Genomic DNA, 11367 nt, shown 5'->3' with positions numbered 1-11367 from the left:
CTACAGCATTTTTTTTTTCTTTTACCAAGCCTGTTTGCTTTAAAAAAAACAGATGTTTTTGCAAGCAAAAGTGCTTGTTTTTGTTGTGCCCTATACACTAACAGGGCTATTAATTGTTTTAGGGTTAACCTAAACCAAATTATATTTGGGGTGTTGCTGGGATGAGGAGCGGAGCACTAGGTGTCAATCTGACACCCTGGCCTAGAGCTGGATTAAGGATCAGGGTGGCCCAGGGCACTTTAGACAAAGGGCCAATATGATGTAATATGGTTATGATTTTAGACAAATACACAGGCAATACTGTATGCACTACAGTTAGGTGCACGCAGTTCTGCCTTCACAAGCAGTACAGTGTGAAGCAGGATGTAAGGACCCGCGAGGAGATGTGCCTCACAGGGCGACTAACTCCTGGTACCTAGGAACTTACCACGATTCGTGTGGATGACTGGACCCTACCTCTGTCCCAGATCGGGAAGCTCTCCGTACGCTCGCTGGTTTCACCCTAGGAAGAGAAACGGAGAGTTAACCCGGGCCTATCAGGAAAGGGCTGTCCGAGACCACGGCAATGAGCAAAGACACTCTTAGTCAAAGCTCACTTGCCACCGCCTCACTTTGCTCTTGCCAAGGTGCGGGGGACTACAGGCACTTGAGACCAGGAACAGCCCACCTTGCACACCTCGCACACCTCCCGGTGAGGGCCTAACCGAAAGGGGGAATCGAGCGTGATACTCACCGGGACACTCCCACTTCCGATCCTGTACTCCTGCTCCTCCCCGACACCTGCGGATGATAAGGAACACACAGCCTCCCTCTGCGACGCTACGCAATGACGTGGCGAGCAGGATTGGCCCGCTGCCGCACTGCAAATTCAAATGGCTGGGAGGTGAGCCCTGATTGCCTCACCGTCCTGGCCGGACCGAAGGGACCGCCGCCACCCGAGGAACGATGATGGCCCCGATCAGATAAGTCCCCCACACAGGACATACCTCCCAACTGTCTTAAGCGACAGTCACCCAATTTCGAGACTGTCCCACCAGATTCAGGAAAATTGGCAGACTATCCTGCTCTCTCCTACCTGCTCTTGTCACTTTCACCACTTGTGGCTGCTGGTACATGAAATTTAGAAAACTCCAACCAATATTAGTATTCACATTTGATAAATAGACCTATTTCCCTCCAACTAACCCTGAAATTAAATTAATAGTATTCCCATTTAATAAATAAACCTATTTCCCTCCCTACAAACAGCCCCAGCAATAAATTAAATAACATTTACGTTTAATGAATATTACCATTTCCCACAACCGTCCCAGGCATTAAATAATTCATAATCACTTTTAATAAATATACCTAAAACAGCGCCACATTCAATTAATAGATCCCAAACCATCCCAGCATTAAATTAAAGGTCCAATCACCCCATCTTAACTTCATAGGCCCCACTATTAAATTAAATTGCCCCACCATCACAACACAAATAAATTAGCAATACACACACACAATACCCTGGCCCCTCACACACACACACATACACAATACACTGGCCCCATACTCACATGTACAATATGCTGCCACACAGACATGCTATATTAATATACCTCTCCCCCCGCTGCACTTAAATTTCTCCATCCGCGCTGCGCGCTCTGCGGTTTTCAGACATGGGACAGCACCTATCACGTGGTGTGCGTCCCATGTGACAGCAATTGCTGGCGACAATTAGTGGAAGGGAGGGAGGGCGGTCGCCTGAGCATCCGCGGTAATGGGAGAAGGTGGCTGGTTCCGGAGGAGGGGCCAGCCACCAAGTAATTATTAGGGATCGCTCCAGCCCAAAATAGTATTTTGTGGTCCGGCCCGAGGGGCATGTGCACCCCTGACCCCGGCACAGCCCGCCCCTGGGTATAGGTAACCCTATCACATTTCAACTGGTGTTGATTTAGAGCCCTGGCCCCTCACACACGACCGACCTGAATTACATGTCCACTTCTGAGCAGGCTTCTGGTATGATGGAGTTTATGTGGGAACAGTATCAGGAGGGGGTTAGCAAGACATCTATGACCTCCATGCTCAAAGGCAACACTTTCATGGCTAAATTGCAGAGACTTCATGACCTCACCAAGTTCTTCCTTATAACAAGAGTCCTAAAAGGTTGGACAAAGTTGAGACCCACAATAGCAGATAACAGAAGACCGATAGACCGATATATGTTGTCCAGAATTATCGCAATATTGGGCAATGTTACCACTGATAAATATGAGGCGTTCCTCTTTAGTACAGATTTTTCCGAGGCATGCCACAGGGCTTTCAGAGTTAGCAAGTTGGTGGCTCATTCTATAGATTCCAAAGGTTCACCCATTCTAGCTAAACATACTGTGCTTCATTCTGAGTCTATACAATGTAAAATAACTAAGTCCAAGATGGATCAATTTGGTAAAGGCCACTTGGTTACCTTATCCCCACAGCCTGATAAGTTAATTTGCCTGGTGTCGCTATGTCATACATTCTCTAGTTATGACCTAAAAACTAAGATGTATGGCTGGTACACTTAGATGGTCATCCATTAACGAAATTCGACTTCCAGGCCCTCCTCAAACGTTCACTGTTTCACTTGCGTTTAGATCCTACATTATTTGGCACACATTAATTTCGAACTGGGGCAGCTACCACTGCGGCAGCCGGAAATTCAAACCCTAGAGAAATGGAAGTCGGATATTTACAAGAAATACATCAGACCCGACCCTTAGGCACTCAGTATTTACTATCTCTGTTTTATCTCCTCACCCGCTGCCCACACACACACACACACACACACACACACTTTTAATATGTGGTTTATAGAAGCAACTACTTCCTTACCTGGTTTTAATTTTTTCTCTAGTTACCTCATTAACCCAAGCCATTATATGGCTAGAACATTCTTACAAGCAGTTCAGAGAGTCACAGTAGTTATACAGATCGCATGGCCTATTTAGTTTATTCCTCTCCTATATGTGGCATGGACTCTCATATTTTCTATTTTAGGTATACGCAACAAGAGGACTCAAATAGGGGCAGTGGGTTATTCATACAACCTGTGGGTGGACAAACACGAATTGGCCCATGATTGGTCCTGTTTTCGACACTCTGTACATGTTTAGTGAATGGGTAAAAGGGGTTTGATATGGCTCTCCATTTTACCCCCGCTGACACAGGAGATAGAGTACCATGGCGTTCCAGATATATTGGTCATTCACCTAGGTGGCAATGACGTGGGGTTTTGGCAAATCACTGGATTTAATCATACAAGAAAGAACAGATTTGTCCAGCATAATGCAGCAGTGGTCGATGGTTAAGTTATTTTGGTCTAATATAGTGCCCCGTTTAGCCTGGAAGGCGAACATTCCCACAGCCACCATGGTCTAATATAGTGCCCCGTTTAGCCTGGAAGGCGAACATTCCCACAGCCACCATGGTCTAATATAGTGCCCTGTTTAGCCTGGAAGGCGAACACTCCCACAGCCACCATGGTGTCCATCGTTATAAAAATTAACCAGTCATCTAACAAAGTTACAAGATCACTAGGAGGTGTGATTATAGCTCACCCTTTGTTGAAAGTAAAATCACTACACTTGTTTAGGCCAGGCGGGGTACATCTAACGGAGGAATGTATAAGGTTTTTCATTGATCAAACTTTTTGGAAATTGAAGGCGGTTGTCCGGTCAATTAGTGGCGGGTGGTGAGTCCGTTAGAAGATCACGGTGGTGGGTGGGAGAGCATCACAGTTAGCAGTTGGTTTGCATATGGTGCTAGTTAGCGTTAGGTCACGGGTCACTCCCCCCCGTCAAAGTCATCAGACTCTTGTGCGGAGGACCCCTTGGCCGGATTTATACAGGACCTGCCATTGTCAAGTCCAGAGGGGGGGTGTAGTCAATCCACATGACAAAGTTAGCACCGGCCAATAGATAACATCTATCCTGGGTTTGTGGTATATTGGTCTGACCTTTCCACCTTTATTGGTTTTGCAAAGACTAAGCTGACTGCCCTGCTCTCACCACTACATATTTTAAATTTATATTTAATAAAACTGTGTCTTTCGTCCAAACCTTATTCAGTGTCAGTGTCTTTTATTAGTTAATGCTAAGTTGTATAGAAATTAGTTTGATTGGGTTGTGGACTGACAGGGAGCATTCATACTATGCATTTTAAAGATAGAACAGACTGTATCATCAGATTGATGATGGTATCCTGTATCATTAGAAAAAGATTAAAGAAATGTTTTTAAAAATAAAACAGGGTTGCCCTCCTTCTAAAATAAATAAGCAGTGGGGCATGGTTTAGCAGCCATACTGTCCGGTCACGTTTAATATCTCTGGTCTTTTGGGCTGATTGCAGGACTCAATCTCTCCTGGCACCGTGCTCAGCGGACCCCTTGTGCCCCCTGACAACGAGTGGTACCACCAATGCAAGTGGGGAACTGGACCACCCGCAAAACTCTGCTGGAAACATATTGCGGCGTGAGCCGCATCTAAAGCCGCAGGCTCAATTTCAGGCAGCTCCCAGAACCGAGCAGGTGACACCCACGAATACCGGAGGCCCTCCTGCGCTACAGGGCTCCCCTCTGCTGCTGACTAGCCCTCTCTAAGCTGCTCTGTTAGGGGGGGTCGCTGGCCGCAAATCTGTGACTGATACTCCACGGTTTCTGGATCATTGACAGCTGCCCCTTTATCTAAGGAATCTGGAAATGGGGATTGAAACTCCTTTGCCACTTACCAGGTTTCGGGCTGTCTGTCTTCATTCATATAGCTGTTGGCTGAGGAACCTGCATGTGTAATTCATTCCTGCCCAGTGGTCGTCTGAAATATTGCAGCTTCCAAATAAGTGTCTCTTTCCTATCATTGTGTGTTACACTAGTTTATACTGCCATCTATTGGCCATTTGAGATATTGCATATAACCAATAACTTGCCTTTTCTAACTCCTGACTGTATAAGTGGACAGTGCCTACACCTAGTGCCCATCTGGCGAATATCGCTTACCGCTGGGGATTCCCTACCAAGCTCCTTGCCCAAAGGAATGGAATACAGGTTGGAATCCCCTCCCCGGTAAGGGGTCTATCTATTCTTCGCGAATGGAACGTCCCCTTGGAAGAGTCCCCTGTACCCTCTGCTGCCGGGCTTCAATAGTATTGGTCGAGGCCCACTACTTGATGGTCTTCTCCTTCCCCTCCAATCACGAACATTCTTTCATGAACTGTGGTAGGCCCACCATTCCTTTGTGGTCACTACGAACTGGTCTTATAATGTAGCCTAATGTTTTAAGCAGCCGGGTCCCCGGTCTCACTTTGCTCTGCCTGTCTTCCCCGAGGCATACAAACGACAAGTTTGCTTGGTCTCTGTTCCTCACGCCTCTGGGAGACAGGTACAGCGTACGTTGCATGTTATAGTCTGTTGCTGTGTTCTCTTCTCACAATTATTGCAATACCCTGAATCTTTATGTTCTTAAAAATGTTTTATTTTTAGGATGACGGTTTTTGTTATTGCTGCTTGTGTACTTAACTGTTGTATCTACCAGTTACATTTAGGTATTCCTCTTTGAATGCCCTGAGGTCAGGTCACCCAAGTCTAGACCCTCTCCCCCATAATTGTTTCACTTTTCTGCCACTCTTTTTCTCCCCTCTGTGGCAAAAGCCCTTGCTCATGGAAGCTATTTTTGTTTACCCCCCCCCTGTTAGTTCCTTTCCTGGGGGTAAATGTATGAAGCTCCGATTTTTTCAACTCGCCGGAAATCGGCGACCTTGCAGCTAAAGCGGCGATGGTTTGTAAAGGCAAACTTGCCTTTACAAGCCATCGCCGCTTTAAATTTTAGCTGCAAAGTCGCCGATTTCCGGCGAGTTGAAAAAAAAAATCGGAGCTTCATACATTTACCACCTGGTGTCTTCCCAATCCCACCCCTCTCCCCTAGTCATATGGAGACTATTGCTTGGTGCGAGTATTACATCCCTCAGATCTCACTCAAGGTTGTTTCTCTCCTCCATCATTGTTCACTATGGTCCAATTTCTATCTGTAAATGCCAAAGGCTTGAGTTCCCCCAATAAACGTAGAATAGCCCTTAGATTTTTTGCCACCCACAAAGGATATAATTGCAGTCCAAGAGACCAACTTCTCCCTCCACTCTCCTCCTCAATTCCACAATAAATGTTACCCCACTTCCTATGTGGCATGTGGCCCCTTTAAGCGTAATGGGGTGGCTATTGTGATCAAGGCGGGGTGTCCCTTTAAATTGGAGAAGCAGGTAACTGATAAAAAATAGATGCTACCTCATACTAGTAGGAACTCTAGCCAAGCAGCCCATCACCTTGGTTTCCCTAAACGCTCCTAATTCCCGGCAGATCCCTTCTTTTAGACGCACATTCCAAACTGTCCAACAGATCATGAAGGGCATGGTCTTTTACATGGGAGATTTTAATATAGGTCCGGAACCCAGATTAGACAAGTCTACCTCCACCGCGTTCCCTACTTCTGCTATCTCTCTGGCCCAGAATTTTGCTTAGTGTCTTACTGATTTTTAATCTATATAACGCTTCGAGAACAAAACACCGGGGAGAACAGGATTATACGTTCTTTTCCTTGGTGCACAACTCCTTTTCTCATGCAGATCTCCTCCTCTCTGATAAATGGTCTCTTCAGCGGGTTTCCAACATTACGATTACGCCTATTACATGGTCAGACCATGCTCCATTAACTTTGTGCCTGGAGGCCCCTGTTAGAGATTCTCCCCCTCGTCCCTGGCGCATGACTGAATATGTCCGGTTTGAAGATATTGGAAATCTGATTCTGAGTGAGGCACTAGATTCTTACCTACAGACCCCGGAAGACACCTCAGAATGCACGCACTGGTGCGCTCTGAAGGCGGTCATGAGGGGAGCAGCGATACAGGCTGCGGCTAGAATCAGACACACCCACTTGGAAGTAATAGAATCTTATGAAGCCCAGATTGTTGCTCTAGAGCAACAATATAAGCTCAACCCCTCTGACCCTGCCATTAAAGCATCTTTAGTTGATATCCGGAAAAGTTCTATCATGATACTACAGGTGAACAACGCCATAGCCATGTTAAATCAAAAGTTCTACACATTGGAGAATAGGGCAAGTAAACTTCTGGCACGTAAACTCCTGGGAAAGAATGCCATTAATCATGTTAAAGCTCTGGCAGGCCCTCAAGGATTCTGTATTTATTACCTGTCAGACATTGCTAATCAGTTCCCCGCTTATATGCTAAGCTTTCTAACCGTTGCCAGGACCACTCTCAACCTCATTCCTCATTCCTCTCCTACTAGTATAGCTGCCTTTTTAGTCTCCCTCCAGCTCTCCACCCTAGACCCAGATGTGGCAGCTGGGTTGTGCTCTCCCTGGACAGGATAAGATACAAAGGCCGATAAAATCCTTTAAACGAGATAAAGTGCCGGGACCCGATGGTCTCATAAATGGCTTTTACCTTCCCTTCCGGAGGGAGCTCGGCTCAGTACTCATATCTCCATTTAATAAGGCCGCTGAGGAATCTTACTTACCTAAAGAGATGTTGGAGGCTAGGAGAGTTACCGTTCCCAAACCTGGCAAGGACCCTGCCCAATGTCAGAACTATAGGCCAATTGCGCTCTTAAATACAGATCTTAAATTATTTGCCAAACTGATCCCCACTAGACTTAATCCTGTCTTGCCAAGCCTTATTAATCAAGACCAGGGGGTAAATGTATCAAGCTGAGAGTTTTTCGGCGGGTTTGAAAAACCAATCAGATTCTAGCTATCATTTATTTAGTACATTCTACAAAATGACAGCTAGAATCTGATTGGTTGCTATAGGCAACATCTCCACTTTTCAAACCCGCTGGAAAACTCTTAGCTTGAAACATTTACCCCCAGATTGGCTTTGTGTTGACAAGCCCCGGATAATACACACCGGGTTCTTAATATATTATCCACCCACACGACTCGACCCCAACCTCTATTGTTACTCTCACTAAATGGCGAGAAGGTGTTCGATAGGATTCATTGGGAATACCTGCAGGTCGTCCTTGCCAGGTTTGGATTTAGTGGTTTCTTCCTCTAGGCAATTTATACCCTATATAGCTGTCCCTCAGCCAGAGTCCTCAGTAATGGATTTCTGTCAACCACTTTTGATATTACCAATGGAACCAGACAGAGCTGCCCGCTCTCTCCACTCATCTTCACACTGGCAATGAAGCCCCTGGCGGAACAGATCTGGACAAAATATTTTATATATATATATATATATATATATATATATATATATATATATATATATATATATATATATATATATATATATATATACATACACACATATATACTGACTGGTGCCAGCAGCTGCTAGTTGATCCAGCTCATATGTGGATTGCTGTGAATCCATTTTAATGAGACCCAAAGCACATGTAGTGCAAAATCTGAAATATATAGTGCTGCTAGATAATACTTTCAGCACCAGAAACATTGTTTTTTCATAAAGGGGAATATAGGACACCCCAAAACACTTGTAGTGCAAATTCAGAAATATATAGTGCTGCTAGATAATACTTTCAGCACCAGAAAATAGATTTATTTGAACTGGGCAATATGTCACACCCCAAGCACTTGTAGTGCAAATTCAAAAAAATATACTGCTGGTATATTATTATTTCTGCAGGCAGAAAATAGTTTCTGGAGGAGGGAATATGACACCCCAGACAGTTGGTAATGTTTACAAAAAAGCCTCCTCTATCCTCCTCTCTTCCTGCTATAACAAGTGCGATAACAAGTGCTATAAGAAGTGCTTTAGAGTACCAAGCCTGCTCGGCTCAGTACTCGGATACCTGAAGTTCGGGCGGGTTCGGTTCTTGGGGAACCAAGCCCGCCCATCTCTAATATACAGTGACAGTTCATATGTAATGTGATCTCTAACATCACACTTAGAGACCTGGCAAAACGCGGATTCGTGGACAACCAGAATAAACCTCTGGCAAATGTTTCAGTTTTAAAAGAACTTTGGGAATGGGGAAAGTCACATCCTGATGAGGCTGCAATCAGCAAAGTGCCTGCACACCAGAAAGAGAACAACCCCTTAATCCTAGGAAACAATGCAGCGGATGAAGCAGCAAAACTGGCTGCAGTATCTGATGCTGAATTTTTGCCCTCATTCTAGGTGGCTGTATGCAGAAAAGTCCTCAAAGAAGGACCGGTGTCATTTGAAGAGGAACAGGCGAAAGAACCTCTTCTTATGACACTCAGAATTTCACCACAGGATCCCTGATCTATCAGACAGGGTATCTTGTGCCATGTATCAGGAGAAAATTTAGATCCACTCCCAGTAGTCCCTTCACATCTCCAAGTGGAGCTGACACATCTCAATCACCAGCTACTGGGGCACCCTGGTCGGGATAACCTTCTGTCTCTGCTACAGAGTAAATTATACTGGCCAGGAATATCCAAAACAGTAGAGCAGTGATGGCTAACCTGTGACACTCCAGGTGTTGTGAAACTACAATTCCCAGCATGCTCTGCCAGCTATCAGCTAGTTATCCACTGGCAAAGCATGCTGGGCTTGTAGTTTCACAACACCTGGAGTGTCATAGGTTAGCCATCACTGCAGTAGAGTGTGTTACTCAACAATGTCTTGTACGTGCCCAAATCAACCCTAGGGAACCAGCTCTAAAGCCAGCATTATAGCATGTGCCTCCAGCAGAGGGGCCATGGGCAGCCTTACAAATTGATTTCATAGGACCACTACCAGCAGGCAGTCACAATTGTCGCTATGAATTGGTAGTTGTTGATGTGTTCTCAAAGTGGGTAGAAGCCATTCCAACAGTGGATGACTCAGCTACCACTACAGCACGGGTCCTATGGGAGCAAATTTTTTTTCACGCTGGGGAATCCCCAGAATCGTAGAATCTGATCGTGGAACCCATTTTACTGGCAAGGTCACGAAAGCACTTTGTGAACTACTGGACATAAAGTAACGATTTCATGTTCCTTATCATTCCCAGTCAGCAGGGATAGTAGAGAGCATGAACTGGACCATCAAGACCCAGTTAGCCAATGCATTGTTACAGAAGGGATCTTCTTGGGTAACAGCTTTACCGGCAATACTTATAGGTATTAAGGCAACGGAAGCATCCACAACAGGGATTACTCCGTTTGAGTTCATGACAGGTCGCAAAATGCCACTTTGCTTCCCCAATGAGCCTCAGCTGTCAAATCCCATTAAGGATTCAATTGCCAGGTATGTTTTCCAACAACAGGTACAAGATAACCTGAAGGGACTGCTGCCATATGCAGCAATATGTCTACACAAGCCCTATCTACAGGGGGAGACCTCAATGACCCTTGTAGGAGATTTAGTAATGGTCAAAGTTTTCCGTAAGGCAGGTCCTTGGAATGCAAACTGGGAGGGACCATATCAGGTTCTCGAGATAATGGGTGATAACATGCTGAAGGTACAGAGGCCAGTGACTACCAAGAAAAACTCTCAGAGGAGGCGCAAAGTATTGTGGGTCCATTTTGACCAGGTAAAAATCATCCGAGCCTCCTCAACCCAGTAGAGCATTTGTGTGCTCATTAAGTTGGGAACTACAGGGGAGTGTGGAACAAGAAAAACATTTTTCTAAAGGTTCTAGTAAGGAAAATGGAAACCTGTACTTATTGAAAAGAACTAGACTTGTACCTTCTTTCTTAGCAGATCATGGAACCCAAGGAAAGATCTGTAACACCAGCATCCAGAGGACACCATTACAAATCTCATTCCTCTGTAGGAACTCAGAGGTGCTCAGTATACTTCCATCTGAGCAAACTAGTATTACAGACACTGGTACTGGTAGGTGTGGTACTAGTGGGTTTTGCTACTCCTCAGAATAACGAGGAGGACAGGGGTGGGTCAAATGCAACACAAATAAGAAATTCCCAAAAATCTAATTCTACTAACCAGATAGAGCTTTTGGTAGTAGAATGTAAGGAAGGGAAAATCCTAGAGCCCTACTCTAATTACAGCTTTGTGGCTGGTCAATGGTATTTGTATGGGTTTTGGAGATATGGTTATGCTGGGGATAAGGTCCGACACTATACCCCCAAAGAAAATGTGTCTGCCAATCAACATGATCTACATACACTCTACCTTAAAGAATAAAACCATTATAAGGATATTGATTTAGTGCCAACTAAATGTGTCAGATGGATATCAAAGAATTCTCATTTACCACCCTTTAAGAAAACACCATATAATGTAACAGAGGTACTGTGTACAAAGCAGTTAGTACTGGACCCAGAAGATACTACAGGGGGAGAATATGATGGGTGGTATATTCTAAAAGCCACCTTCATAGGATCTAACACTCAAGATTGTCTG

The sequence above is a fragment of the Mixophyes fleayi genome, chromosome 1 (assembly GCF_038048845.1).
Source record: "Mixophyes fleayi isolate aMixFle1 chromosome 1, aMixFle1.hap1, whole genome shotgun sequence".
Lineage (NCBI taxonomy): Eukaryota > Metazoa > Chordata > Amphibia > Anura > Limnodynastidae > Mixophyes > Mixophyes fleayi.
This window is presented reverse-complemented; position numbering follows the sequence as displayed.